Source organism: Bombus vosnesenskii, unplaced genomic scaffold, assembly GCF_011952255.1.
Source record: "Bombus vosnesenskii isolate JDL3184/JDL3185 unplaced genomic scaffold, Bvos_JDL3184-5_v1.1 scf7180000013273, whole genome shotgun sequence".
NCBI classification, from domain to species: domain Eukaryota; kingdom Metazoa; phylum Arthropoda; class Insecta; order Hymenoptera; family Apidae; genus Bombus; species Bombus vosnesenskii.
In genome coordinates, this window is record NW_022882931.1 from 3,998,909 (window position 1) to 4,005,955 (window position 7,047).

Below are 7,047 nucleotides of genomic sequence, written 5' to 3' on the forward strand. Positions count from 1 at the left end.
CTCAACCAGCAAAACGGCGAAGATGGGGATGGAGGAGAAGTTTCGTGGCCGATCGTAATACATGATTATTCCCTCCGGTATCGGGGCACCGGGTATATCCGCGATTTACAATTTTTATGCCAGATTCCCAGCAGAGCGCCACAAGTCGCGGCCAGCCACGATGTGTCGTTGAACTTTCAAAAGGTCGGTGCTGCGGCGCCATGCCATTGCTTAAAATTTAGTTACCCGTTGGATACGGGCGATGATGTTTTATTCAGCTGTACGCGCTGGGCCAACGTCGTGCTTACCCGGGGAACAGGGATACAAATTAATCGTGATCCAGGACAATTTTTGCTCCCTTCTCTCTCGACTTTCCTCGCCCTTTACTAGGCGAAAAGTTTTCCGCCATGTAAAACGGGATGTCGATCGCCGGCGACGACGTCGTTTCATTTAGACGACGCTTCTTGTTTTGACCCCTTGAATGAAGATTAAAGCGGAAATACTTGATGATATCGAAAGTTTTTTATATTAAAAGATGCCTTTTTTAAATGGACGACTACCTTAGAATGACTTAGAACACGTTACAGCGCAATAAAATAAAAGTAATTATAAGTAATAAAAAGGAAAGGATCGTATTATTCAGACATGCGCCTCTACCACAATAAGTTTCAAAATATATTGGTTGGCTAATTATATTTTTAGTTGGTGATATATTTTTCTTAATATCCACGGTAATTTGATCGTATGCATATTTTGCGAAATTTTCCTTTCTATCGTTGCATTAGAATATAAAGCATTAGTTCTACGTGAAGTTCTTTCTGCACGAGATGTGCAAACGAACGCGTCCGTCGATGATTCTGAATTCTCGAATTGTTTGATAAGAGATAGCGAACGTTCGATATGGAAATTTTATCACATTGGCGCCTGCTCTGGAACTTATTGTGGAAAAGGCGTGCGTCTGAACAGTTTGATCTTTTTCTACTTTTATTCTATCACGCTATAACGTACACATAGGACTGTCGCCCATTTAACAGCACATGAACGGCATCAGATCAATATCGGCGTATTCATATTCTCTATTTGGAAGCTAGATTAATGCAGGTAGATTTTTTTTTCAAAAGCAAGCCATATACGTTATTGCCTTTTTTTATTTTATCAGAATAGTAGGGATCTTTTTACGTTGTGTTACAAATACAGAAGATTGATTTGCGTAATATTTAAATACAATGTTACCACTCGATGTTTTAGATTCTAAATAGATTGATTCAATTACGCTTAAAAAAAAGCAAGAAGTATTCGATATTAAAGAATAACTAGTTTAGTTACTAATCTCACATTTTACACTTCGTAACATTCATGTCATTTTCCAAATATCGTTTTATGTATGCTTTATCATTACAATTATTGTGAGTTTCTAAAACTTGTAGCAGCGCGCTTCGAGTTCAATGGATTTCGGTAACAACGTTATTACTGCGTCATAACGATATTTCCTGAAGTACATAGCCGCAGAGGAGCGGAAAAGGGAGGTTGGGAGCCTTGTACTTCGCACGATCTGTTCATCTTAACCCAGGAAACAGAAGGACCCGTGATACGTGAGGGAAAGTACTTCTTAGACGGACTTCGACTTGTGTGTTGGCCCTTTCGAACCCTTTGGCTATCTCCTTAGTTACACCGTTGTTCCGTACGTGAGCAAGATAGTTAGATTGTCTTCTCGAAGTTATCCACTGTTCGTGAAATTAGACTCCCGGCTTCTCTCTTCTCCATGTCCATACGTACGGCAAGCTGTGAACGTGTTTCTGTAATATCCGCAGTTGTTCGCTGATGAACACACGCTGGCTGGCGTGTTAGCCAGGCCGAGGATTCACGAAATAATCGCTGATACGCGCGTGCCAAATTACATTGCCGCGTAAATTTGTTTCGCGATGCTGCGAAATAAATTATGTATCGGCCGACGCACCCTCTTTATACCAACGGGAAATTCGATTTCTCTGTCGTTTTAACGTTGTCACATTCGGCCGGCAACCAATTACCCTTTCGATAAGCATAATATTAAAAGCAGGCTTAAACACAGCCAAATAGAGATCGATAGATGAATTCCCATCAAGATAATCTTCATTGTATAAATTCGATGTCGTTGTTGAAACTATCATTCTATTAAATTCTTTTCGTTGTTTCTCGATCGATAACAAATCGGATAACCTCTGTTCACAAATGTCTTCGGATCCTCGTTCGATAGAAATTTCGATGGATCTTATAAAATTTTTATGTCACGAGTAACGCATCGCCTTAATCTTTCGTGCGATATTCCGAATGCTTTTTCCTCCACAATATTGATAGCTCCGATCAGCTATGAAATTGGTTCGCGGTAAATCTTCCACTTCAATCTCGTGGCATGGTTTAATGCGTTTTACGCTCTGCGCCTGCGGATCAGCGAACTAGTCCTCCCGAATAGTATTAACTGAAACGCATACGATCAGCAGACGGCCGAATGGTCATTTATCAGAAACGGTAGCAGATCGATCCTGATAATCGTGCAAGCGATCCAAGAGTTAGAGGAGTTGGAATCCCTCCTACGAGTGGCCGATTTAGAGAACGTAATCACCCTTATCTTCGTTGTTCGTTCTATTTACCGATGAAAACAGGTCGGCTGCCTATTATCCCGATGTTTGTTACCAGTAACAACGATTCTCCACACGTCACGGATAATAATCAGGGATGAAGCACGCGTGTTACGTCCATGCATCATCATCCACATCAGGGCAATCTACCAGGGGTGATCGATTCGTTGCTATTCGTCTGTCATCAAATTAATTGTTATCCAGCGTATTTGGTAAAATGCGGTCCTTCGTTGAATCGTCGATAGAACACACAGGTTTGTCGTCGAACGTGCGTTTGTTTCCAATACAGCCATCCTGAAAGGTGAACGATTATTAATAACACGCGGTTATATTTGCTATATATTAATTAGCACAAAGAGGATGAATGACATATTCAATGAGTTCGAGCGTGGGGACTTGATAAAAGTTAATAATTGAAATGATTTCTGTTCACACCATCGAGTGTAATCGAAAAGAAACATTGTGAAATTTCATTAAATACGATTACATATCCACTGTTAAAAATGTAGTATATTTTCGGCGATCGTGCGTAAATGTATTTGTATCTAGCAGAAATTGATATACAGGTACAAACATGCACTGGTAACCGTGTCAGTCTGTACTAGAAACAGATCGTTTTGCATATGAAATGCCGTAGTCGTTCGCAAATGATTATTAGAAACGGGTACAGGACAGCCGTTACATGGCAATGTCCCTTCCAGCACTTCTGGCATGAAATAATTGTATCCCGTTGCGGTGATCGAACCGAATTAATCAACGTGAATGGACGTGGTAGATTCAATTAAGCTCCTCCGTTTGTCCTTCCCCCGAGATCCCCGCGGTACTTTTTACCACGCAGATACGGTCGTTCGCTTTCCAATACCGTCAGCCGCTTTATACATTTATCTTTTTATCGTTTTTGTACCCATTAATTGCAACTTGTCTTGTTATACAGTGAACTTAAGTTTTTATCCGTAGCTTTTGCTTCGAAACCGAGGCTTTATACTTCTTCTAAAAATATTCGTTCGGATCTGTTTTAATTGAAATACGATGTATATTTCTAGATTTGCTAACGACGTACTGCTATTTCGACAACGTTTCAACGATTATCAAACAATCGAGCGAACCGCGAACACATGTAGCTCGCAAGCTTTCGATTGTCAAGGCTCGATTGCATTAAGCTTTCCGGTAGAGAGGCACCGAGTTTAATCGGTAAATCCTGGCAATTTTGATGTCCGTGAAATAACCCCGGTATCCCCAGTGGTAATGATATGGACAGGATATCAATACGCTCTGTTACAGACACCGAGCACCGTTGCCTGCCGGCTATCGACCGTAAATTGTGACACGATTAATAATTGAGCGTACTTTTACAACGATCTCTTCACTGTTCGCTTTGTACAAAAGAATAAAGAATGTCCGTTTGCAATAATTTATCGGTCGATCCCGGCTTTGGATCTCTCTCTCTCTCTCTCTCTCTCTCTCCCTCTCTTTCTGTCGTGTTAATATCAAACAGCGGATCGTTTACGTTCCTGCGGTTTATATTCGCGGTTGCATGGGGCGTTGTATCCTCGTCTCATTTATAATGGAAAATCAGAGGAAGTCCTGGTCTGTGTTTCGCTGGAGATACTTTTAGTACCATTGGAGAAATTCGTGAGTCTGCGTTACTTGCGTCCTTCTAACATCTCGTAACGTCGCCTACGTGTAATAACTTGAATTTTCCACAAAATTCTATCGCTGTAATATTTTTTGCTTTTTTATTAAATCGAGGAATCTGAATAGATTCCAGCAGGAAAATCTATTAATTACTAACATGAACTATATATACGTGTTTAAGAAGATTATTGGATCCTGTAGCTATTTTAAGTATCGTCTAGGTATATCTAGTAATAATTTGGACAATTAATGACAATTTATCATTTATCTGAGGTGGTACGTGTGTATATCAAAAAATACTGGCGTACCATTCTTTTTATTATAGCATTTACATACTACACATTTGTTTAGATCCAAGTAGATTAAATTTCATATTATTTGGCGACATTTTCACACGATTATAAAGATTTGATTATATATATAAAATGTAGAAATTGATGAAGAAATTTTGCATTAGAAAATAAAGGTGTGTGCCAATATTCGATGATTATGATGAATTGATGATGAATTGTGATATTAGTGATTAGTGTCTGCACAACGATAACAGCGTTATACGATGTGTGGCGATGCGAGAAGAATTATGATCAGCATAGGTATATCTGGTATCGTGATGATGTAGAGCTTCATTGAGCAGATAGCCAATTAGAAATCGAATCGGACGTCGGATATTGGTCGAAACATGACCAAGTTTCGGTTACACGAGGCCCGGTAGTTGCAGATTAAATCATTGGCTAGGGTTCCGGTTTGGATCTTTGTTGGACTTGGTTAGGTATCGGTTGGATCCTGGTTAAGTCTTAGATAGCTTTGGGTTAGGCGTTGGTTACATCGCTGCTCTATAGACAGACATATACAAACAGAGGTCCGAATTGGAGCTTACACGTGTATCAACAGTTGTTCCGATCTACTATTGGCCAACGTGGAAATGGATGTTACGGTCTGATCTATTTCTTACCACGAAAGCAGCATTATATTCCTTTAAATCGGTTTATTTATAAGTACTGCTCGAGCATCTTCCTCGTATCTTGTTAAATAATTAAAAGAAGCATCGGTCAGCTCTAAAAATATTTTTGCGAAACTAAGTAATTACCAATTAAATATTCACTCGGAAGTTTCTTATACCGAAATAGTATCCAACAGTTTCAAAACTCGAACAAAAAGTCACGAGTCTGTTTATCACTTCAAAAATACATAGTATAATTTTAGACGTTCACCATAGTATCGATTTTCGAATCGAGAAAAGCAGTGTCGCCTAAATTTTTCAAGCAACCCTTCGTTAATGGGGAAACATGTATTCTAAGCGCGTTCCCAGGGGGAGAAGCGTTGATGTTCGCATTAAACATGAACTAGTTCACTGGCCTAGCTCCTGAATAACAGTATACACAGTTAAACGAGAGTAAACGGACACGCGAGCTACGTTAAATAATGCGCGAAAAGAAGAAAGAGGAAAAAGGTCCAGGCAAACGTAGAGGAGAAACGCGGAAATTTTTCTACCCCGGATTTTATGTCTCGCCGGGCGTTTGCTCGCTCGTGCCCGGCCACTCCAAGCCATTTTATGGTACGCGTGGTCGCAAGCCGGATATTATGCGAGTATAGCGTCATCTCGGAAGATCCTGAAACACAGGCCACCAGCCCTCCGTTCTTCCTACCTCGTACAGTTCTTCGAGATACGAGGTAACTAGACGTTCTTACTCGCTGCGATATATATTATCGGTTTACCACGAACGCACCTGCTCTTTGTCGCAGCTCATGGAGAATTAATTATAGAATTGTCTTATGCTATCGTTGGTAAACGAAAGTACGTGCACCAGCTAGCTACTGACACGAGTTTTAGTTCATGAAATGGATTAAAAGGTAAATCAGCAAATACCGAGTAAATAAAAGATGGTAGATGAATGCGAACAATTAAGTTTTGAGGAATTGGTAATTCTGGAGAGTAAGAAACTTGGAAATTATCAGTGCCGAAGAATGGATAAATTGCGAATTGATAATACTGGTGGATAGAAAGCTTGAGAATTGGTAATGCTGAGAATCGAAAATTGATATATAATGTTAAAGAATTCTACAATGGGAAATCGATAATATTTGAGAATCAAAAAGTAGAAAATTGTTCTAAATTAAAAAATAAGTTTAAAACATCAAGAAGTTGAAAGATAAGAAGAGAACGTGGGAAGTTAAGCTTGGGGAAATTGGTAAATCGATGAAGTCGAGTTGGGGAGTTCATATTACCGTGGTATCAGAGATTTGTAGATTAAAATATGCATTTAGAAAAATCAAGAAGCCGAAAAATAGTGGAATACGGAGAACTGAATTTAAAGATTGGCGATGCTGGGGAATCGTATAATTTCGGAAGCATCGCAGAAGGGGATTTTTATGCAAAGTATGTTTGCAAGAGGGCTCAGGAATTATAGGATAAGTAGTATTCTAAGCTGAGTGAAAAATGTTTAGTGAGCATTGCTGGAAAAATTCAACTCCGTTAGTGGTGCAAGAGATTATTAATGTTAGTAAGGCGACCAGTTTGTTTGCCACTATTTAAAGAATTATCTCATTCCATTCTTAAACATTTTTCTTTCATTATAACCAGCATTATCTATCCCATAAATCATAAATTCTTCTTTAAAAATATCCAATATTTAGCTACGAGAAAATTACTAAAATATCGAAGAAATTAAAATCGTGCAAACGCTAAAACTCAAACAAGATCACTTTCCAACCTGTCATTGACAACCATAACGAATAAAATCGAATATCGATCAGCAGTCATGATTTTTCGAGTCTTGGCGAATCCTTCTTGCATAATCGGATTTTCAAAGTGTTT